Below are 25,840 nucleotides of genomic sequence, written 5' to 3' on the forward strand. Positions count from 1 at the left end.
GACTCATTTAATAGCATCCCCTGAAGAATTAGGATATTATTCCTCACACTTTAAAAAGACCAATTCCCAATATGTGCCCAGGAGCTATTTCTTTAGGAAATAAATATCAAAAGGAATCATCTAGATTGTTTTTTTTCCTTTTTGTTTTATTTATTCATTTATTTATTTGTCTGAATTTTTGTTTATTTATTTATTAATTGCTGCCAGGGCTTAGAGACTTTGCTTACTAGGTGACAAAAAGATTATTTATCTATGCGTAGAGCCATTCCTCCTCCTTTCTAGTTATGCTAATTTTTTCAGATCTTTAAGTTCCTTCAAAGCATAAAGCAGACTTGAAATCCAGAACTCAAGAAGGAGGAGGAAACAGAAGAAGAAAGAAGAAAAAGGAAAAGGAAAAGAAGAAGGAAGGAAGGAAGGAAAGACTTCGATGACCATGACTAGGATATTCTTGGAGTTAATCTAATTTGAGACTTATTTTAAAGATCAGCAACCTAAGCCATAGAGCAGTGAAGTACAGTGATCCCTCACCTATTGTAGGAGTTACATTCCAGAGACCCCAGTGATAGGTGAAAATCTGTGAAGTAGCAGCATTATATTTATTTTATTATTTCTATATAATATATAATATATATATATATATATATATTTAAGGCTTTATAAACCCTTCCCACACTCTTATTAACCTTATTAACCTACAGTCAATGAGCCAATCAGCACTTAGGATACAGAACACAAAGCTGTTCCATCCAACTGAGGAATACAAGTAAACAGACAGATAAAAATCAAGATCCTTTGAGGATAGAGAGAAAACTAACCATAAGAGGGATCAGGAAGATAGCTTGGGAGGTAATGCCTGTTAAGCCTTGATAAAAGCAAAAGAATCTGGGAAGTTGAGAGTTAATGGAGAGGAAAGAAAAAGCACTATTTAAGTGTGAAAGAGTAAGAGGTGGCATGCATCAAGTGAGGAAGAGTGTGAAAGCTAATTTGGCTAGGATATAGAATATCCAAAGAGGAATAATTAATCACAGCCAGGAGACCCAAATTAGGGTTAGGGTTTGTGTTAGAGTTAATATTAGGGTTAGATTTAGAGTCAGATTGGGCTCTAGTGTTCTTTCCACCATATTAAACTGCCTCCCAGAGAAATGTAACATACTCATTCTTCCCAGCCAAGCTTCCACCTTGGTTCGATCTATCCACTACTGTTACTTCTCTTTGTCTTACTGCCATTTGTTCTGATTTGTTCTTCTTCATGCCTGTTCCTTGAGCCTCCACATCCAAGTGAGATGAGTATTGGTGTGGTAGCAGCCGGGAGAGCTAAGTTTGAAAACTTGACAGAAAGGGGAATCAGCAAAATTGGTCCATAGCCTTGGTACAATGACACAGAAGCATAGATTTAGAAATGAAAGGGACCTCAGAAGTTCATCTTTCTACATTTTTAAGATGAGGAAACCGACACCTAGAGAAGTTTAGTGACAGGAGATGAGTCACAATGGCAAGAGACACTCAAAGAAATTGTTAGAAGAAGAGTGTGGGGAGAAGATAAAGCTTCAGTAAGATTCCCATATGACCTCTCCCATTCCTTCTACCTCCAGGCACTGAGATGAATAGGAAGCCATCAATTATAGAATTACTAGATAAAAGTTATGGCAAAGTTCTTGAGAAACTTTAAGAATTTACTAAAACTTAAAAATTGAACATAATAGTAGAAATGATCTGTAACTTGCCAATTAAAAGGCAAATTGGATTTTTTAAAGCATGGATTTAATTTCTGATAGACACATGTCATGGTTTACTATGCTATTATTTATGGCACCATTTTGTGCTAATCACAAAACTGGAGATAGACTACACATTTTATAATGTAATCACAATAAACTATTTTGGTCTTGACTGTTGATATCATTGCTATAGAAGTCTGATGGTAAAGAAACAACCTCTATCAAATCCAGACTGATACTTGCTAGGAAATTTAATGTCTCTCCAATTTCTATAGTCACTGAGTCATTAAGTAACTTGTCCAAGGTCACCCAACCTATATTAGAGGCAAATCTAAAACCCAGATTTTCCTGATTCCATGGCCAGCTCTTTATCCAACTATGTTGTATTGTTTCTCCTTATAAATATGTTTGTCTTTAAAGGTAATTTACTAAACTCATTCAAATCATTTAAATTTAAAGGGATACAAGGCCTTAGATGTGTTATCAAATAACAGGGAAAAAAACTATAAATATGCTATCTGTTCCAAGATTTTCATGATAACATTATATGAAATTTACAAAACAATCTTGGTTCAAAATTAAATATCTAACAATAGGAGAATGGTTAAATAAATTGTAATATATTTGATGCAATGGGCTATAATGTAATTAAGATAAAAGTATGAAAATACAAAGAAATCTCAAAAGTTCTTTATGAAATAATGCCTTCACTAATTATAATCACATAAAAATGAATGAGAATCAAAGAATATTAATGGGGATTTAAGGGGAATACTATGATACAAACTGACTTAAAATAATTTAAATATAAACAAGGTAGTGAATAATTTTAGCTGATTCTACTCACATTCAATATTGTCTAACAAAACATTTTTTAAGAGCATAGAGATTTTTTGTTTGTTCCCTCTTCCTGATCACCCATGGAATCTATACAAGAAAAATTACATTTGGATTTGTTTTGGGGAAAACCTAATGTCAATTAGAAGGTACTAATATTGATTAGAAATTATATCTTCTTTATTAAACCCAAAAGAACTTTTCTGTGAATATTTATCTGACATTGATTTTTCCAGATATGTCTTGGGACTGAATGGGGGTAGGACAGCTCCTCAAACTAGGAGTGAAGAAATAATCCAATCACCTCTCATTGTTATCCACTAAAATGGTTAACCATAAAAAATGTAATATCTCTTATAAAAGTGGATCTTGTTATTTTGCAAAATAAATACACACATTCAAATATGTATACAAACATATCATAGTTACTTTATTGTCTTTATGTTTGTGTATAATAGAATAGAATCGCTATTTTAAAAATAACCATACATTGTATTGAATATATACTTTTAAGAACTCTATGTTAAAAATAATAGTAACTATGAAACATTGTTTTAAAATAAAAAAAGATGAACCATGTAACAGTTCTGCACAGCTATTGGCACAGTGGATGGTGCTGGGTTTAGAGTCAGAATCATTCATCTTACTGAGTTCAAATTTGGCCTCAGACACTTATTACCTACATGACCCTGAGCCAGTCACTTAAATCTGTTTGCCTCAGTTTCCTCATCTGTAGAATAAGTTGTAGGGAGAAATGTCAAATGACAATAACTTTGTCAAGAAAATCCCAAATGAAGTCAGAAAGAGTCAGATACCACCCCCCCTAAAAAACTACACATGTCAAGGTTTAATCTTCTAATATCATAACAAAGCTAAATGGTACCTTCAAAAGCACAAATTACTCACTGTGGTGTCTGACTCTTGTTTAATTATATGCATCCATAGGAAAGTGTAAAATTCTATTTGCCTGGGGAAACCTTTGTCCCATCCTATCATTTCTACTAGCATCTCACCATTTCATTCTACCTCCTGGCTACTATTTGAATTGTTTTGCAGATGTCCCTAAAACTCAGAGTCCCTGAATCAGAGCCCAAAATAGCTTCTGCCAATGTTCCTAGTCACACTCTTTTCAGAAGCTTTGATTCAGACCATCTACCCCCTATCTGCCATGATCATTCAGCTCTTTGTCCACTACCACCACTTTGGTTGACATGCAACTGGTTACAATTTTCTAACTCTCTCTGACTCCAAACTGCCCAAATCTATTAGAGAGAGGAGCCCACAGTAATCCCAAATAAAGGTGTGGACGTGAAGAAAGAAGCTGCTAACCATCTGGCGACCAGGTGCTTTCTAGCCAAGCTGCCCACAACACAGTGCTCTCCTCTCCACTCCCCAAATATCCAAAAGAGACGATTTCCATATCACAGAATGTTCTCCTTGTTTTCACATGCCTCATTTTCATAGCCAAGCCAGATAAAACATAGAACATGTCCAGACTAAGGGATAACTGAAAAAATGACAAACATAGCTGCGACTCCTTTTCAGGAAAAGCTGTATAAACCAAACTTTTCACTCTTTTGATAGGGAGGACAGCTCAGCCTAACTACTTAGTTCTACATTTTATTTTATTTTTTTAAATCCTTACCTTCTGTCTTGGAGTCAATACTGTGTATTGACTCCAAGGCAGAAGAGTGGTAAGGGCTAGGCAATGGGGGTTAAGTGACTTGCCCAGGGTCACACAGCTGGGAAGTGTCTGAGGCCAGATTTGAACCTAGGACCTCCCATCTCTAGGCTTGACTCTCAATCCACTGAGCTACTCAGCTGCCCCCTTAGTTCTACATTTTAGCTCTGGACTAAAACCAAAAGCAGAAACTTAACCAGATGGAAATAGTAACTGTTTACTGTTAGGGATAGAGCAGAAGTCACAATAATTTAAACACAAGTCCCATATTCTGGTGACAGCATGAAAGGCCCCATGAATTTATAAATAGATGGCTGGATTTAGTAGCCAAGTTCAAGTCCTGTGTTTGACACAAACTAGCTGTTATCACCTTTGGACACTTAATGTCTAAGTGTCTCATTCAACTTTCTAAATCTTTACGGTACTGAAGAACGGGGCATCTGCATGGTAGGGAGGGGGAAGGATGGAACAGGTTCAGGCTCTCCTCTTCCTTTCTTCTTCCCTTCTGACCAAAAAAGCATTTGAATTTCTGGAAGTAACTAGTAGTATTTAAAGTACAATGGGAAAAGCTTTAGCTAGGGAATTAGGAGAAACAGGTTCTAATACTGAAAACAGCTATGTGGTCTGGGACAAGCCTATATTTCTCTGAGTTGTTTGTTGCATTGTTGCTTTATTTGTGTTTGAATCTCTGTAACCCCATTTGAAGTTTTCTTGGCAAAGAACAGTTTGCCATTTCCTTCTCCAGTTCATTTTCCAGATGAGGAAACTGAGGCAAAAAGAGTTTGAGTGAGTTGTCCAGGGTCACATAGAAAGTATCTGAGGTCAAATTTGAACTCAGATCTTCCTGACTTCATGGCTGGCACTCTATTCACTGGACCACCCTATTACTATAACTAGCTGCCCTATTATCTTCAGCCATAAAGTAAAGGAAAAAGTCTAGATGTCACTTAGATTTTCCCCTTCCATTTTGAGCTAAATAAAATAATTCCTATGCCTTCATAACAGGTAAAAAGATTCATGCATAAGAAACTATTAGAGACAATTGATGATTATGTTTTAAAAACATTCTCCCCATGTTTGGAATAGTAATCAAAGAGCAGAAACTCATTTTTGATGAGAGTAGCAGAATTACTGATTTTTTTTCTTGAAACACACAAATGAAGAAGTTATGGTTTATCTTGTGGGAACTCCTTCAGTACTCTGGAAAATAAATGCTTGAGAATTGGACTGAGCCTCATATTTAAAGAGATTTTAGATTAGAATGGATTCAAATGTGAGGGTTGAAAGGTGTCTTCAGAGTCAGGTAATGTAACTCCTTCATTTTACAAACTGTGTCACAGAGAAATTAAATGACCTTCCATATGCTGTATTTCCCACACTTGTGCCTCATCAGTTGTCTGAGAAGTTGACAAGGTAGGAAAACCAAGGAAGAGCTGAAGAGGAGGATAAGAATAATTCCTTTCCTTTTTTTTCCAGGAAGAGTTTGATTGATCCTTCATTCATGTCTCTAGTCTATGTTCCTTCCTTGCCCCTTTCAACTCTCACAGCCAAATTCAAGTTCAGGCTTTTGCCTTCTGTGTCTGAACTATCAAAGGTGCTTCCTAACAGGTGTCAATGTCTCTTTCCCCTCCAATACATCTTAGACACCGCTGCTAGAAAAGAGACCTAGGACACTCTTGTATGTCAGGACCCATGTTCAATAACCTTCTATGACTCCCTAGTTGACATACAGAATAAAGTCCAAACTCCTCACCTTGGCAGTAAAAGCTCTTTCATAATTATTTAACATTCAGCATTTTTTTTTCATGACTTCCCAGCTTGAACTCCACATTCTAGCCATACTTACCATCTCATGAACATTCTTTGCCTGTTCTCACTTCTGTGTGTGTGTTTTTATTCCATCCTCTCTTCATATTCCAAGTCCTAACTATTTACTACTTTCACACTTACCTCCATGAGCCTTCCTGAATCAGTCTAGTTCATAGTGTTCACCTGTTCCATTGAAATTCTCTAATATTTGCAGGTCTGTGTTGCTCATCAGGCATCAGCAAGTGATGCCTTGTATTTATGTATTATTTACTTTCTCGTGTATTTATATTGTGTTTCTCCAATGCCATTATAAAACCATGAATGCTCTGGATGGAAGAGGACTTAGAAATCATCTAGTTTCTCTCATTTTACTGATGAGGAAATGGAGGCTTTGAATAACTTGCAGAGGCAGGATACAGAGTGAAAACTTTCAATTCAAATTCCAGTTTGCAGGGTGGGAGCATGTCAAATTTATCTGTATCCTCAGATGGACCAATATGCCAACATACATGGAAGAAGCACATAAATATTTGGTTGATTGACAAGAAAACAAGATAGTTTTCTAGCTTCCTTAAAACTGTTAAATCATTCATTCCAAAAGCACTCATTAAGTAAATATCTTATCAACCAATGAGAAATTATCATATTTACTAAGTACTAGACACTGTGAGAGGTGAAGAATAAAGACAAAAATTAGTCAATCCCTGTCTTAAAAGTGATCAAGCAAAAAGGAAAAGAATCTATATGTTCTAAAATATTTATAGTAGTTCTTTTTGTGGTGATAAACAACTAGAAACTGAAGGGACATCCCATCAATTGTAGAATAGCTGAATAAGCTATGGTATATGCTTGTAATGGGATACTATTGTGCTATAAGAAATGACCAACAAGATGATCACAAAAACTGCTCAAAAGACTTACATGAAGTGATGCAAAATGAAGTGAGCAGAACCAGGAGAACATTGTACACAGTGCAATAATGTATGATGATCAACTTTGAATAGCTTAATTATTATTAACAAGGCAAGGAACCTGGGCAACTACAAGAATGCACATGACAAAAAAGGACTTACACTGCTATAAAAGGAACAGACTGTGGGCAGATAGAAATACAGCATTTTCACTTTATTTACTGTGTGAATTTTTCTTCTGTTGTAAGAATGTGCATTGTTTCACAACATGACAAAGATGGAAATATGTATTATATGATAATATATGTACAGTCTATATCATATTACCTATCTTCTTTGGGAGGAAAGTAAGGGGAAGGGGGAAAGGAAAGAAAAGAAAGAGGGAACAAAAAGATAGATTTTTAGACAAAGTTAATATGAGAATTCTCTTGGATAAGCATATTTGTTACAATTTATTACATATTTATAACAAATCATATGTATTAGATTATTATGTTACATATTATATATAAAGTCAATGATAATTTTTAAAGGTGTTTACATGCTATTCAGATAATTGGGTAATGGTGGTGGTGGTGGCACACAACATATGAAAAAAATATATACAAAGTCATTTTGGGGTAAATAAATGAGTTTACATAGACCAGAGTATGTTGAAGGACTCCAGAGATTATATGGGTCAGAAGTAGGAAGGATGCACATTTCATAAATATTAATATTAATAAAATAGTAAAAAGATATAGAGGTAGGAGATGGGATATACTGTACAGAAAGCAATAAGAAAACTAGCTTGTCTGGAAAAGCAATACACAACAAGACTAGAAAGATATACTAAAGCTAGATTGTAAAGGGATTTAAAGGCCAGAGAAAATTACATTTTATCCTAAAGACAGTAAGGAGACATTGAGACTTAAGCAGAAAGTAATATGTTCCAACCTATGATTGAGGAATATCAATGTTTTGTCTGAGTGGAAATTAGATTGAAGAGAATGACAGAATCAATAAGGGGAAAGGTTATTGTCAGAACATCAATTTCAAGGTTGCAAAAATGATCTAGGTGAAACATGATGAATAATAATATAAATAGGAAGGTGATGGGGTAAGGGCACAGCTTGAGAGAGGTTACAGAGATAGATGTAACCAGATCTGGTACTGATTGGAGGGGGTAGGGCAACAAAGACAGAAGGATCAAGTTTGACCCCTACTTTGAAAACCTGGAGACTAGAAGATTGGCAGGGACCTCAATAGAAATAGAGATCTGAGAAAGAAGGCATGTAAAGATTTCTGTTCTGGACATGATTCATTTGAAATGTCCCCTAGAACTAGGGAGGGAGAGAATAGTTGAATATATAGAACTTTAATGTATATGTATAGAATTTAGTGATAATTGTACCCATGGGATATTATGAGATAATCAAAATAGAAGATATATAGGAACAAAAAAGGAGGGTCCAGAATTGAACCATCAGGGACAAACTCAGAGTTAGAGGCTGGGCAGTGGATAATGATCTAGCAAAGGAGACTGAGAAGGAACAGGCAGAATGGTAGAAAAACCAAAAGAAAATTATATCAAAAGATAAGGAGTCAAGAGTATGCAAGAAGAGTGGGTGGTCTCCAGTGTCAAATGCTGAAGAGATCAACAGGGATGAAACTTGAGAAAGAACCATAGGATTAAAAGCAAATGAGGAATCATTGATAGCCTTGGAGACAGTAGTATCAGCTGAGTGAGAATTCTAGAAACCAGCTATCAAGGCATTAAGAAGTGAATGAGAAGGTTGGGGGGGGGATCATTTTTAAAACATCAGAAACATGAAAATTTTCCTTTGAATGACCCAACTGTCTTCAAAGATGACTAGAAATAAATTTTATTATCTCATGATTTGAGTTATCCATATCTTACTTCCATTAAATGTGGATATTTCAGAATCTGATTTAGATCAAAACCCAACACTACAATCAAGAACTTTAATAATACTTATGCCCAAATAATGTAGACTATTATTGAAAAAATCTACTAAAGCTAAAATAATTATTACTGACTCTGACAAACATGCTCTGAGTAGAAGTGGGTCCATACCATCCAAAAGGTAATAGTAAAAACCCAGATAATGCTCATCAATATTATAACAATATGGCAGGGTAGGGAAAATTGGATTTGAAGTCAGAGATTATGGGTTCTGTTTTGGTACAACTACATACTACCAATTTGACTGCTCAAGTCACCCAATTTCTCTGAAACCTCAGTTTCTTCATATTTTAAAAATAACTAAAGGGACTAGACTAGATGATTGCTTCAAGCTTTAATCTATGCTTTTGAAAACAAATACTTATATTTGTAGAAAAAAAGTATATTTTTCTTCCTATTTCCAAAATGGTGAGAAGCAAACAAAAAACCAGGGTAAAATAGCTTCCTGAGGAATGAATATCTTCTATTTTATGTGTATTAATTATTCCAGAAAATAGTTATTTTGTCACACATCTATTTCCATATATGTATATATATGTGATCAGACTAAATTGACAAAATGTTTTATATACATGATCTCATTTTCACTCATAAAAACCTCACAGAAACAAGGTATTACATATGTATACTTTTATATATATATATATATATATATATATAAATAGTATAGCATATGTTTCCCATATAGGAAACTGAGACTCAATGACACTAAGTATCTTGACCATGGCCATACCACAATTGTTAAGAGGATGGATTCAAATATAAGACTCTCTTGATTTCAAATCCAGAGTTGCTTTACTATGGCAAGCTGACAATGCTCAGTCATATTGGCCATTTGTTTTTAAGACAACTCAAGAACCATCTAAAAATGAAATAAACTCACTGGAGAAAGTCAGAAGATTTTAGCAAGAATAATTATTTCTGGCCCAAAAGCTATATTTTACATAATATCCTATTTACTTATGTTTATAGTTCTAAATTGTTTTGTGGCCAGCATTTACAAGTGTTTACAACTGAAGCTGCTGAGAGAGGAGAGAAAAAAAGTTAAATATATTCCAAAATAAAATAATGACATTTCTCTGAGATAAATTTGCACCTTCCACAGTTTAGATGAAAAATGCTTGCCAAATTTTCATTTTATTTCATTTCAATCTCTCTTAGACTCTAGGCTTGAGGATAATTATAAATACCATGAACTGGATTTTGTCTGAGGATGTAAACGTGGCATGGGGAACCTTCCTTTACATAGATGGTTTTATTGGGCACCATGTCTTCACACCATGTCATCAACCAAAACTGGAGCTCAATTATTTGTTGGATACCATTCTCAATGTCCCATCCCTATGATATTCTCCTAAAGCCCACATTACCACCACTTCGATAGAGTAAGTGGTAAGGTAAATTGCCATCCCTATGGTCCCCATCATAGGCATAAAAATAACAATAAACATACCAAAATGATTTTTGTCCCAAAGGAAGAAAGGTATTGATAAAGCTCTGGTTTTAGTGTAGGAATAATTTAATAGATACACTCATGAGTAAATCAACAGGAATCCCATTAGATTTAGATAAGAAACACAGAGCGAAGATATTTAAATAAGCCTAGTTTTTTTCTTCTGTGCTCATTTCTATATCCGTTCTTGATAATCTTTGTTTATTAACTACTATTTGCTGATTCCCTTAAAATATATTATCAAATAATAAGAATAGAGGCATCACAGGTCACCAATCATGATCCTTAAAATGAAATCTTGGCTTATTCCTGAATTTTGGTTCTTCAAAATACTATATATCTCTAGTGTTTAATCAATTATATTATTAAAGCACAGACTCTCCCAATAGGGACAGGGAAAATTTAATTAAAATTTTAAAATCTATATGAGATACTCTTAAAGATTCTGTTCCTGTCTCTTAATGAGTCATCACTCTAACTTGAATGTTATCTGGCTTTGTTTTTCCTTCTCAGTCTAAACCTATGGTTACATCAGTCTGTAGAACTCCAGAGTATAGAAACTTCCTCCTTTGATGCAGGCTGCAGCTCAGGAATTAATAGGAGATTGAAGTGTTCTAAGATAAGCCCAAAGCCCTGAGAGGTTAAGTAATTAGTTAATGATTACACAACCAGTATGGGCCAGAAGTGGGACTTGCCTCAGCTCTTGACTCCAAGACTGATGATGCTTTCTATCAATAATGAAATGCTACCATTTTGTTATCAATAATATTTAAACTAAATTACTTTAGGGATGACCAAGGAAGGGCCCACCCAAAAGGAAACTTGGAGGAGGAACATTTTGTTATTCACTAAATAAAGCCTTCTTTATTTATTGGCAGGCATAAGATTTGGGGATTTCATTTTTCCATTCACCAAATTTTCAAAAACCATTTTTAAAAGTAGAATCTAAGTTCCCTGAGTACAGGGACTAGTTCTTTTTTCTTTGAGATCCCGAGGCCTAATGCAAGTGACTAAACTTAATAAATCTTTATGCCTTATTGAAAGAATTGCAATATTAAATTTTCTTTTACAAAGCTTAGTCCTTGAACAAAGGAAACAGTTGTACACTTATGCTGCTATTTTTTTGCATATGTCACAAATCCAATATCCATCAGAAAGAAGTGGTCTCTTTTTTGTCTTCTCTCTCTAATATTCATAAAAAATCTCTAATAAGTCTTGTTCTCTCCACTTGGAATCTAATTAGGAAGAATCAATCATAAGCCACCAATCTATTTCTGGTGATGAACACATTTATCTAGGGTATGTTTCATTTCCTCCCCCTACACACACTACCGATGATGTTATAAGGGTCAGTAGATCAAATCTCTAGGGTATTGCTTGCACTGCCCCTCCAATGACTTTTATAGTCATTAATTCCTTTAGTTTGGGTGTGGCAAAGGTCTTTGGTGAATTAATTGTACCTGCATCTCTCAGTGAAGGCATAAACTCTGTTTCTGCTTAGCTTCCCTTCCTGCAGGATGCATGTTGCACCTTTCAAATATTTGTCAAATAAAGACAGTACAATGCCCAAGCAGCGTGGGTGCAGGTGAAGAAGCTACAAAAAGTGGTAACCATGGCAACAGCTAGTTCTATTAATTTGCTGTCTTTTGGAAGTAAAGGGGAAAAAATAAAAGGGAGTCAGAAGCATTATAGGCATAGAAACCAAAAGAAATGAGTAAGAAGGTAAGTGGAGGAAGGGCATAAAGCATAGAGACCCAGAGTCTTCCCTGATCATTTCCTTTTGGATAAAAATAGTCAAACCGAGGGAACTACTAAAAGTAAGGATTATCTTTTATTGTTATCCTATATGAGGAATCCTCTGTAAACACTGCCCAATTAGTTCGGAGGTGCTGGCCTTGGACTTTAAAGTTAGAAGCTCTCTTTTGTATGTGCCCAACACAACTGAACACTCTATGTATGTACCCTCAACTCCCCAATAAAATTCTGAACCTTTTCCCATAAAAAGTCATTATAGGAAAATGGCATTGGAGTAGAAACCTGTCAGGGGTTTCCTGACCCAGACAGCCCTGCATGGCCACACGTTGAATGGCCCTGGGATTCTGGAGCCTTCCCTCCTTTAAAGGAATAGGAAAGTCAGTTGAGTCACAAAGTTGGGCACACCTGAGCAGTCACCTCACTCCACCCTTGGCCCTGGCAACAGGACTGGAGCCAGGATGGGCATGGAGGAGGAGTAAGAGAGAGGGTGTGTGCATCCCATGATCTAATTAGGACATGGGGCTGCTCATCCCAGCTCTGTCCCTTGCTACCTGTGACCTCGGTGAAATCATTTAGCTTCTCTAGATCTTTGTTTTCTCACCTCTAAACTGAGAGGCTGCAAAAGATGACCTCAACTTGGCTTACTCTAAAATTCGAGAACTCTCTGAAGTGTTGGATATGGTTGATGCCAGTTCTGGTGGTCTCAGTATCTAGGATGGAGAATTGAAAAACCCCCACAATTGACAGGCAAAAAAATCATGGCCTCAAGTCCTAGTTCTCTGACCTTGAACAAGTCACTTACCTGTTTTGAAACTCAGTATTCTCACCTGTAAAATTGGAGCAATATTTGCATTACCTACTTCATAGGGTTGTTGTGAGGAAAATACTTTATAAAATGGAACTATATACATTTGAGATATTATCCACATCATTATTATTAGTCTTTTTAGATGTGTAAGCTTATCAAACTTGTAAGTTTAATATAAGGTATGAATAGTTATATGTATATTTCTACTTTTTGGTCCAGCCCTGTGATTTTTATCAGTGTGGGAAACTCCTGGTATATGGGCAGGGCACAAGAGGAAGGATATGGGGAAGGATACAGAATTGATTTATTGCAAATATATAATAAAATAGAAAGTAAAAAAGGAAAGTTTTTTAAGTTCTATTAATTTTCTCACTGAACTGCTTTGGTGGATGTAGATGAGAACTCCATTCTGTTATTTCATTTATGGAAGGAACTTCCAGGGTAGAAACATCCCTCATCAAAGCTAATTTGTAACTCTTCTTTAACCTATGATGTTAAAAAAATTTGCCTTACAAAATTAAGATTTTATATGACTTGTCTATGGTCATAAAGCCAGAATACTGCAGGTTTTAGGATAAAAGATTTAGAGGTAGAAAGAACCTCACATATCATCAAGTCCAATCATCCTCATATTAGAGATGAGGAAATTGAAGGAAAAGGAAATTAAATGACTTGCTCAAGGTCAGGTTAATAGTATTTTCAAAGAGAGGCAGTTGGGTGGTTCAGTGAATTGAGAGCCAAGTCTAGAGGTCCTAGGTTCAAATATGACCTCAGACACTTCCCAAGTGTGTGACCTTGGGCAAGTCACTTCATCCCCATTGCCTAGCCCTTACCACTCTTCTGCCTTGGGACCAATACTTTGTATTGATTATAAGATGGAAGGTAAGGGTTTTTTTTAAATAGTAATTATCAAAATTGGGGTTTGAAACTAAGCTTTCTGACTCTAGAGACAAGGCTTCACCATAAGAATGTGAGCTTCTTAAATAAAGGGATAATTGGGGGGGCTTTCTATCATTTCTGCTTAGCCCAGTTCCTGACACATAGTTAAGAGCTTAATCAATGTTTTTCAGTTGACTGATTTTTCACTATACAAAAGTGACTCCAAAGATGGACTTCTATATGCCATGCTGCCTGTCTCTTCCCCATGGGAAAAAAGGTAACATTAAAGGAAATAAATGAGAATTCACTTTTGAGTCCACAGGTGTACTAGGTGTGCCAGTATGAGAGAGTAGCATGGATGTTGCTCCATGACATAGTGAATAGAGTGCACGTTTTGGAGAGGGGAATTTGGTTTGAATTCTACCAAAGACACTTAATAGTTGTGTGACCAAAGGTATCATTTAACCTTCCTACGACTCACTTCCCTTATCTGTAAAGAGGAGATAATAATAGCAGCTACCTCACAGGATTGTTGTGAGGGCCAAATTAAATAATGTATAGTCTATCATTTCATAAAGTACTTTGCCAACCTCAAAATATCACATAAATATTATTGTTGTTGTTGTTGTCTTTTCCTGAGGAACATGAAATGTAGTAGCTTTTTTAAAAAAAGTGCATTAATATATCTAATTTGTTTCTGAACAAAAGAATTTGATGCTACAAATCCAAAATTGGGTTTCCTTAATTAATACTGACCTACTAAAATTAAATACAGGAAATTGCTGCCAGTAAGAGCCACAGTGAATCCAAAGTACACCTATTAAAAAGTTAATTTTCAGCTCATAAAATGAAAGGCAGCCCCTGATAGTAAAAAAAAAATGGTCAAAGCCTACCAAGATAAAAGAAGAGGAAAATTATGAATATTAGGTAGTACACATTCAAGAAGTCCCAGCAACACTAAGACCTGCTTTTAAAGTAGATACTACTGTTAACATAAAAGTAGAGGAGTGTTCTCTGGTCTCCTTGAAACTGAGATTAAAAGGGCAAAAGCAAGGATTTCATAGAGTAATTGATTTAGTTAGAGGGTACTTTAGAGGATAATGTAGCTCAACTCTCATTTTAAAGAAGAGGAAAATGAGGACCATACAGAAATTATTTGTCCATAGTCTTATAGGTAGCACATGGCAGAGATGCGATTTGAATTAATCTACTCTGAATCCAAAGTCAGTACTTTTCTAGCATCACCATGGAAATCGAATAGTTCTGAAATTCCCTCCAATTATTCTTGAAGAAAGGATATTGAAACTGTGAGCCAGAAGATGGTAGAAATAGATAGATTCACATAGAAAATCAAAGAGAAACCATTAATGGTTCTATATCATCCTTGAAGAAAGTCCTCAGGGGAGTGTCTCAGGAATCTGCATGTGACTGTGCTACTAAATATTATTATCAATGACTAAGAAAAAAGATACACATGACATACTGATTATTTGTCTACCACACAAAAAGTGTGAGGGATATCCAACTCAATGGGTGACAGGATTGTAAAAGATCTATACAGGCTAGACTATTCAAATAGATCACAGAAAATGAAATTTGAGAATAATAAACATGAAGTTGTATGCTTGAGCTGAAAAAATCAATTTCAAAAGCAGAAGGGAGGGTGGTGAGGCTGACTAGACAGACTTTTTAAAAAATACCTGCAGGTTTAGTGAACTGTTAAGCTCAAAATGCCAACAGGTGTGAAACAGCAGTCTAAAAAACCCTAATCAATCATGGACTGCATTAAGTATGACAGGTTGCAGACATAAGGAGGTGATATACTCTTTACTGCTCAGCCTTTGAGTTAACTTATTTAGTTCTCAGTATTACACTTTGTAAAGGACATCAGTAATCTGGGGAATATCCAGAGGAGAGCGACCAGCGTGGTAAAGGGCACTGAGTCTGTGTAACATAAGGATCAGTGGAAGGTACTGGAAATCTAAGGTTGCAGAATAGAAGGGACATGATAGCTATCTTCAAGAATTTTTAGGGAGGGCAGCGGGACAGAGGGTCTAGATTCACTATGTTTGGCCCCATTGGGCAGAACAAGGGGCACTGAGTGGAAGCTACAGAAAGGCAAATTTAGGCTTGATAGAAGGGAAATCCTCCTCATAACTAAAACTATCTAAAAGAAAAATGGCTTGCTTTAGGAAGTAGTCAGTTTCTTCTCAAGCAGAGTCTTGACCTGGCTTTTTGTCATGTTAGTCATAGAGGAAATACTCCAGATATGTATTATACTAGATAGTTAAGGTCCCATCCACCTCTGAGATTCTGTGACTTCAGCGTATCACAGAAGAATAATATCCAAAGGCAATTCTTTCTCAGGAGTCCTTTATAACTAGATTTGACCACTACTTGAGTAGAACTCTATTTGTTGGAACGCATATTCCCAAATGGATTGCTGTATTATACAAAAGCCCAGAGGATTGTCTTATTCTTTCAATCTAACACACAGTATTTCCAAGTTTCAAGTACTTTCATCCAATAACCCAAAGTCTTTATGATCCTTTAAAATTTGGACAAAAATTTATCATACCCAGTTTATTTTTGATTGATGGATTCAATCTGAGGTCTTATATGATTATACTAATTGGGACTCCTACAATTTAAACAAAAAATAACACAAGATGAATTAATTATTCTCTTACTATGTACCATACTGGGGATAAAAGAAAAAGAAAGACTAAAATAGTTCACTGACCTCAAAAGAATTAAAAATGAAGAGAAAATGTTAGGAGATACAAATAAGATACAAAGATAGTAACCTTAGAAGGGAAGTCTCTAGAAGCTAGGGAAGGGTGTGGTGGTGATGTATATATATATACTTGTGGATGAAACATGTCAAGAAAGGACTCTTACTTAAGGTAATATCTGAATTAAGTCTGAGATTCTAAGAGATGGTGGCAAGGAGAGTTAGGGTTGGAGATAGAAGTGAGTAGGACATCCTGGGTAGTCATGGAGATCAGAGATGTCATGTTCAAGAAATAGCAAGTAGGCCAATATGTCTGGATGGCAGATTATGTGGAGGGGAATATAAGAAGATTAGAATGTGGGAAGGGGCCAAGGAAGAGCTTTAAAAATGCCAAACAAAGGGCTTTAAATAATCCTGAGGTCATTAGTATATATTGGAGTTTCATGAATAAAAATACTTAACGTTTGACAATAGATTAAAGAAAATGTACTCTATTTTGCCTGCATCGAGATATTTTCTCACAAATTTTTGAATATCCTAGATTCTAGACTTTTAGAACTGAAAAGTTCCTTAGTGATCAATTAGTCTAACCCCTTCATTTTACTGATTAGGAAACCAAGGTTCAGAGAGGTGCAATGTTTTAGCCAATCTCATCTAGCTTATTAGTGGCAGAAGTGGGATTAGCCTAAAATCTGATAATCTAATCTAGTACTCCATCTAGTATGTTTGTGTTTAAATATACACACACACACACACACACACAGAGAGAGAGAGAGAGAGAGAGAGAGAGAGAGAGAGAGAGAGAGAGAGAGAGAGAGACCGAAAGAAGGAATTCTATCTTTCTATTTCTATAATGGAGAAACCTGGAAAACTCTTGATTTAAATTATTTGTAATAAAACTTTCAGCCTAATATAATTCACTTTTGTATTTCAATTTATCCTGAAGAACAACTTCTAATGAGCATTCTAAAAATCTCTATAAGGAAGCACTCAAGGCCTCAAAATAGCAGAGGAGGGATGGGAACAAAATAATGTTGAGGTAGGAAAACAAAACAGATTCTTTCCCTCTCCACCCACTCTAAAAAATGTTCTTCTCTGAATGTATCATCTTCCTACCTTCCCATCCAGCTACAAACAACAGACACATTTTCTTATTCTCTTTCTCTCCTTTCACTTTCCAAGGACCATTTGAAAAGTTTTACTTCTTTTATAGTTTCTTTGATGCTTTAAGAGACTGAAGTAATTTCAGGGGAATGATTAGCCTCAGAGAATTTCAAAAGATCATTTATAATGGGTGTGTTTTCTTTATTTTGGAATTTTTATTGGTGCCTACCCATTAATAGCAATGTCCTTCCATTAATTTTCTTCTGTGAATATGATTGAGGAGTTGACATCTTCTTTCCTTGGCAATATACTTTTCAAAAATTAGAAGATATTTTTTGAAAAGTATATATCTATATATACACACTTACATGTGTGTATATATATTTGTGCATACATTTACAACTGGAAGAGACCTTACAGATCCTTATAAATAAGGAAACTAAGGTAGAGTGGTATTCAATGACTTGCCCAGGGCCACACAGCTAGTAACCATCAGTAATGGGTTTGATCACAGTTTTCCCAATGCCAAGTCTAGCTAACTATTTACTTACTATTCCAAATTGCTACACATGTGTATGTGTGTATGTGTGTGTGTGTATGTATGATGTAGTAATTTATCAGTTAAATTGTCACAAATCTTCAAAAGATATTTTATAATTTATAAATTGGGATTTGGGGGAGGAAAACACATTTCTACATCCAAATTTAGCATGTCTAATGGGATATTAACATAACTCCACAAAGGATATTTATAGGATGGGAACTATTGTTATTAATTCACTAAACATTTATGAAACACTTGCCCTATAAATCAGCTAATGATCCCTGGGACTTTCCAGAACAAAATTCCCTTCACTGGTGAGCACTCTTCTTTTTAAAAGGAAGCTCCTTGAGGGCCAAGGATTATCTGCCTTTTTGTGTGCAGTTAATAAATTTCATTTTCTTTCATCTTTTATACCTTACATTCCCCTACTCAAGTGTGAGGATGTCTTTTCATATGAGGTGGTGATCACTTGATGATTATTTGTTTCTCAACAATCCTACATAAATTCTATTGGCATCTATGCAGTGTCAAAACTATGTTGGGCAGACCCCTTGTAGGAGATTTAGAGGAGGGCATGGACAAAACGAGCAGACATCTGCATTAATGGTGATCTATTTGGGGTCTGTGCCAGGAGATCAAAAGATCATTCCTATTTTCTATCTGTCAGACACTGAGCAAGGTATGGGGAATGAAACAAATATCTCAAGTAGCTTAGAGTCTAATGTGACCTTGTCTTTAATGATCTTTCTACCTAGTAGAGGAGACAAAGCCAGTTTTGCTATTGTTGCTTCATAGTCCTCAACTTCATTTTGCTTGTCTGCTAAGTAAGAGGCTAAAAATAAAGCCCCTCCACTGCTCAATCTTATTGGCAGCTAGGTGGCACAGTGCATAAGTAGAGTACTGGGTCAAGAAGACCTGAGTTCAAATCTAACCTTATATTCTTATTAGCTGTGTGACCCCAGGCAAGTCATTTCATCTCCATTTACCTCAGTTTCCTCTTTTATAAAATGGGATAATAATAGCACCTACCTCCTAGGGTTGTTGTGAGAATCAAATGAGATAATAATTGTAAAGCACTTAACATAATAAGTGCTATATAAGTGCTAGGTATAATTATTATTAAGTGTAACAAAATGTGTCAGAAGGACAAAAGGGAGGTGACAAGAGTCCTAGGAGAAATCCAAGAAGAGGGGCAAATCACTTTTGGGGACTCTATAAGTGATAAGTGAAAAGAATTAAATCAGAAACATGGAACTCAACTCTGGATAAAGTATGCCTGTCTGTATGGTTTGCTTCCCTCACCTAGAATTTAAGCAAAATTTCATCGAAGGGCTGGGGGCATTGCCATTGTTATTGCCTCACATAAAAATTAATATAATGCTATTCATATGGTGGGAAATTTTAAAAAATAAATACATGGAGTGAAAAACCCTATGCTACAAATCACTCAATTGGTATGGATACCGACATGCCATTTGTTAAAAAGGGGGAGGAAAAAATATTATATATAAAAGGTGCTAGACTGAATAAAAAAGGATTTAGAAAAGAATGAGTGTCATTTAAATACTGCCTTGAAAAGAAATGTACAAAGGGAGAAGAATTCACTGAAGAGATAAAAATGCCTTTAAGCAAGAATAGGGATTATGGTGCCTTTTTAGTTTTGTCTCCCTAGAACCAAGAACAGTGCCTAGCACATAGCAATTGCTTAATAAATATTTGAGGAAGCCATCAACCAGATTCTGGCTTCCCCAATGCTATGAAAACATAGAATCAAAATGGAAAAGGAATGATGTGTCTTGAAGAAAAAAGTATGACTCAAAGATCTTACTAATATGCTTAGATCTTCTTAACTTCCGTAGCATGAGTTCCTTCAGAATCATTATAGAGGCTTACATGTTTCACTAGTAATTTACCTAAATGTCTATTTCTGGTTTTGCAATATATAGTCAAGGCATGCAGAATTGATCTGTGGGTAGTACCATTAGTTACTATGACTGCTATTTTGAATATTTTAATCTGATCTGCCAAGAAGAAAGAGAACTGAGGAGAATTAGATCTCCTGAACCATAAAGAATCATGACACAGGGCAGTTTGGTGGAAAGGTCCCTGGAGTTGGAGTCAGGGGATTTGGTTTTACAGAATCACAGGATTTAGAGCTACTGAGAACCTTAACAGGAATTTAGTCCATTTCCCATTTTACAGATTAAAAAAAAAAAAACCTGAAGTAGAGGGTGAAGGGACTTTGAAGAGTCATAGCTGATAGATAACGAGCAAAACCAGCTCTTCTAAATAAACCCAATTCCTCTCATCTAGTTCTGATATCTAATAATTATATGATCATAGCTAAATCATTTAACATGCCTAAACTTTGATTTTCTCACCTGTCTATGTGAATTCCATTGCTATCTCTCCAATGACAAGAGAATGCTTTGTGGACCCCTTGTGGTAGATTTCTTGGAGGTCATGGTTATCAGAATAGCACTATCTAATAATCATAGATCAAGACAGGAAAGGGATCTTAGCAGTCAAAACTAGTCCCTTTAGTTCTACAGATGAAGAAACCAAGGCCCAGGAAGGTTATGTGAATTGCCCAAGGTTGCTGCCAACCTCATGGGTTTGTTAAGAAAAAATGTTGAAAATTACATACAATTGTTAGTTATCAGTAAATACAAAAAAACTAAAAAAACCACTGCAACAGTTTTACTTCTTAAATGGAAGATACATGGACATAGCAATTTATACAGTTAAATTCAATCTCTTTACATTATTATTAGCTATCTTTTAAATGTCAACATCCAAACTTTATTTCTCAAGTTTTAACAGCAACAGGGTGTGTCATGAATCTAGTAAAATGTAACACTGTACATCTGAGTCACAATAGTAATGTCAAAAGAAAGTCTCCCAAAGCATCCTTTCTTCCTCCTTACTGCTGACATTTAGAAATTTTGAAAACTGATCTAAGCCAAAAGTGGTGAATGAATGAGGTTGTCCCTTCAAGCTTGAAGGGTTTGTGCCAAAATTACATATTGCATATTTCTAGCCTTGTTCAAGATAGCTGAAAATATATAGCAGGCACATACACACAATTCTTTTAATTTAGGCAAATGTTAGTGGATGTTGTCAGAAAAGGAGTTTTGGCCCTGAGATCTGAGATCTCCAAGCTTCTGCTATTTAGTTACTACTAGGAGACAGCTTACATTTTTAGAGCTTTTGAAATACCTTCAGGAGTGACCTATGAAGTAAGAACTGTGCCAGTTTCATTGGGTAATGCTCTCTCAGCACATTCTTTTTCACTCTCCTCCCAAACCCTGTTTAAGGTGCTGTAAGCATGTCATTCATCAGGGAGGGAAGAGGGAGTTGCAGCAGAGAATGAGTAAGTCCTGAATCTGTGACTCCTCCTAAAATCCATTGGCTCTGATATCCCATAGTCTAGACATAAAGAAAAGCCTAAACCAGTACAGGTGCAACCAAGAAACAGGTTCTTTTCTAGGAAAAGAATAGTAACAGATAGAAAATGTCTATAGATAGAAAAATATTTAAAAAATAGAGGCTGAAAAAATAAAAAAAATAAATTAAGATTGTTGGAATAAAAAAGAAACCAAACCTCATTTCAGAAACAAGTCATTTGGATTGCAAAGGTTGAACAAAAGGTTCTCCATTTTTTAAGGGGAGGAACCTCTCACAAAACTGTTGGAAATATATAATACCCTTATGCCAAACTGTAAAATGCAGTATATTTAAATAAGCTGTATAGTAAAAATGTTGCTGAGCAAACACTTATGACAGAAATGAACCTGTGAAGAATAGATACAAATAACCAGCAATATAAATTTAAAAGCTGCACATGGACCAGAATAGCATTCTTGGTTGAAAAAGAAGCTTTTTAGTATATGTATAGGTTTGTACATAAATATATGTATATACTCATCATATGAATATTATATATAAATACATAAGCTAATTGACACCAAACTATTCATGAAACCGTAAGAATTCTTTCCAAAAATGCACACACCTACCCAATAAAATCAGTGCTTCATGGTTATCTACAGATAAAAGATTATAATCTGCCTCTCAGACTAAAACATTACAAAGGAACCTAGGAAGTCTTTTTGGTCAATCTAATTTCAGTGCAAAAGAAAAAAAATCGTAATTATCCATAGCCTAATGACAGAGCAAAAGAGATTTGCCTTCACTCTGGGCTGGTACCTGCAGCCCATGCATAGGACATTTTGCATAATTTCTCTTACATAAAAAGGCTTTGTTCTCCACCGCCTCACTGCGGCTGAAAACCTCTATTTCAGTTTGCAGTCATTTCCTCCTCTGGCTGGTCGTTTCAGACTAAATGTTTTAAAATACAAATTAACTGTCCTTATAGAATACCTCCTCTGCCCTACAAACACAAACCTCCTAAAAATATCCTTTGTCTTGCATTATAGCTAACCCAATTTCATTTTCTAATCCTTTAGCATTCAAATAAAAATTCTTGGCCAAAAATGAACTATCTCAGATGTTTTTGTCTCTTCCCCTTTGTGATTTTTTTTAAAAAACATAACCCATTATATTTTTGTCTTTTGAGGTTTTTACACTGAGAGTATTCTGATGGGATGCACACAGCAGATGGTACATGGCAACCATTCCAAATAGGCTTGTTGCTGGTGAAAGCTTTTTATTTTCTGACAAAAGCCTTTTAGCCCTGTGATGCCAGTCAGGAGGAAATCGATTCCCCAGTTTGCAGGGGATGGTCTTCCGAATCCTGTCCCCTGCCTTCTTACCCCTCCTCCCAAGCCCACACATCCCTACTCCCACCCCCCTCACACACACTTTCTTGAAATTTCCATCCTTAAACAAAAGAGGAGGGTGGGGAAAGGGAGGCAACACTGCAGTCCTGAAACAACCATCATTAACCAAAAGGAAAAAAAAAGATTTAAAGAAAGAAAAGAACAGCAATAATGGGTTTTCCCATTATAGCTTTCTATCTTCCTTGCTAAAAGGTTATTTAGATTTTGAACTTCAAAAATTTCATCTTTGTGTCCTTTGCCTGTCCCTCCTCCCTTTTTCAATAGGGAAAAATATTTTTTCTTTGATTTTGGTACTAACAAATTGCATAGAATATGATTAAAACGGCAGGGCTGCTTTTTCACTTACCAGTCATCGTGAAGCGTGCAGTAAGTTAAAGGCAGTTAGATAGGAAATTGAAAATAAATAACGACCCCCCCCCAGTTCCTCTTTCATTTACCTCTTATACCATTGCCTACTCCCCATAATCTACCGAGTTCAGGTAATAACAGCTTTGAATAAGCAGATCCCAAGCCTGCCAAAGTGCAAGTCTCCAGCTCGTGGCCCCGAGGAGTCCCTCAGCTAGACAGGCAAATAGATGGACAACAGGAGCACCCGGGGCACACAGATCTGAGGAAGCTACAGCATGGCAGATGGGGGTTTTGACAGTTGGACCAATCTCCACCTGCTTCCAAGGTGTTCAGACAAGGGAATGAGTTGAGTGTGAGGGTCCTGGTGGAGGAGGCATCTCTCCCTCCCCCAAGGGCGACCTCTTTAGGGACCTTAGATGAGGTGGCTTAGGTTAGGAGTCTCACATATGTAACCAGACTTAGGTGTAGCTTACCTGGGCGCAGATCCTGGGCCCTGCCGCCACAGCCACTGCCGTGGACTGGGCAGCTCAGGTCCTGGGAAGGGAGACGGTCAGGTGAAGAGGGACAGGAGAAACAGAAGAGGGGAAAGCGAGGCGAGGCGGAGTGAGGAGAGGATGCTGCTGCTGCTGCTGCTGTTGCTGCTGCTGCTGCTGCTGCTGCTGCTGCTGCCGCCGCAGCCGCTGTGTGAGTGTCCTATTCAACCAAAGCACTCTCGCCCCAGTCTGCAAGCAGTCTCGGGGACGCCTCTTCTTCAGCTAGCCCGGCCCCAGAACCACGCCCTCCAGCTCTGCCCACCCCTCCCTCTGGTCCCTTCTCCTCAAACACACCTCCCCCTCCTTCCTAGCTCCAAGTCCCGCCCAGCTGGCTGAATGCTCTGCAGATGCTGCTGCCGCCTCCACTGGTGCTGCTGCTGCTACCACCGCAATGTCTCGGGTGGGAGGGGCGGGGAATTCAGCCAGTCTGTCCTCCTGTGGCCACAGCTTCCTCCTGCTGCCAGCTCGCCGCCCGGTGGTGACAAGAATGTGTATGAGACCCACGGAGGAACCCGGCCAAGCCACACTCTACCCCGCGGCAGCACAGCCCGAGAGCAGGTTGCAGTTTCCGAGCTGGGTGGACCAGTCTTGGGTCCTGGAGGCCAAGCTGCATGGGCAGAGACTAGTTGCTATGGAGAAGAGGGCCAGAGCACGAGGCAGAGGGGCTCTCAGAGCCCCTAGGGTACCTCCTTGCCGCTAGCATCCGTGTTTTGTTTTTTTCCTTTATTGCATGAGAAAGAAGGATCCAACAATGTGTCTTATAGACCACAGCAAAGCTTCCACCTGCCTGTAAATGTGGTCTTTTGCCTCCCCCTTCCATCCTATAATCTTATAGTTTAAATGCACCCCCTAAATGGATAGAGCCTTCTTGCTAGCGGGAGACCGACCTTTGGCTTTTGCTGGTCGGTTTGCAGAGACCCAAGGGCAGGGGTTAGGAGATCCATGTTCTAGTAGAGACTCATGCAGGTGCAAGTATAAGCTATATAAGTATATAAGGCATATAGTATAAGCTGAGGCTTGGGGGGCAAACCTCACAGCTTCCAGGAGAATGCAGTTTTTCCTCAGCTGTTACAGAGACAATGATCCCGGCCCTACCTGCCTCCTTGATGTTTGTTAAACTATAAGGAGGTAATAGAAATGAAAAGCTTCTCGAAAAATATACACCTATAAGGGCAACATTCTATCAACCACCAGAATGTGGATGGGGAAATATCAAATCTCCAAACTAACAATAAATGAATAAACAAAATAAATAAAAAGCCAACTGCAGTCCCTGATAGTAAAAGCTAGATTGGAGAAAACAAAACTGCCAGCAAAGACATCTTTCTAAATAGAGAAACAATCACCACAAAGATAGAAAAGTTAGATACTGCTTAGAATTTCTTGGATTCTTTTTCTTGACTGTTATTTTTTTTAACCCTTACTTTTCATCTTAGAATCCATACTGGGTATTGGTCTCAAGGCAGAAGGTCACTAAGGGCAAGGCAATGGGGGTTAAGCCACTTGCCCAGGGTCACAGAGCTAGGAAATATCTGTGGCTAGATTTGAAGCCAGGACATTTGGTCTCTAGGACTGGCTCTCAACCCACTGAGTTATCTAGCTGTCCCGACTCTTACTTTTTACCTTTGTGATTTTGGACAAGTCTTTTAACATCTCTGAGCCTCAGTCCCTCTCTTGTAAAATGATGAGCGGTTTAATTCTTTGTGTATCAGGGACCCCTTTGACAGTATGACAGTCTTGGGAAGCCTATAGACCCCTTCTCAGAATAGTAAGGTAATGCTGAATTTCAGTTAGCAGTGAGTAGAATAAAGAAGAAAAAAATCACTCCCTCCTGTAATAGAGGGGGACTTTGAAAAGGAAGGAACAAATCAACAGCTGTTTGGGGATTGAATTTTATGTGTCACTTCTTCCCCTCTATCCCTAAACTGAGCTCTTACCAATGGAGTCAGTCAGGCTAG

General features: G+C 37.0%; 1 protein-coding gene across 36 annotated transcripts in view; it reads right to left on the reverse strand.

Annotated features, from left to right (window-relative positions):
- The window catches only part of MAP2 (microtubule associated protein 2), a 352,353-nt gene extending 327,504 nt beyond the window's left edge, over positions 1–24,849 (reverse strand). For 10 of the 36 annotated variants that reach the window (XM_056808346.1, XM_056808338.1, XM_056808334.1 and 7 more), the window contains exon 1: positions 23,823–24,270. The gene's annotated coding sequence lies outside the window, so the exon portion shown is untranslated. Of the gene's footprint in view, positions 1–23,822 lie in introns of all 36 variants that reach the window. The other 26 variants (XM_056808342.1, XM_056808341.1, XM_056808331.1 and 23 more) reach the window with 10 other exon arrangements.
- Positions 24,850–25,840: the final 991 nt, after the last annotated feature.

The sequence above is a fragment of the Monodelphis domestica genome, chromosome 8 (genome assembly GCF_027887165.1).
Source record: "Monodelphis domestica isolate mMonDom1 chromosome 8, mMonDom1.pri, whole genome shotgun sequence".
In the NCBI taxonomy this organism is placed as follows: Eukaryota; Metazoa; Chordata; class Mammalia; order Didelphimorphia; family Didelphidae; genus Monodelphis; species Monodelphis domestica.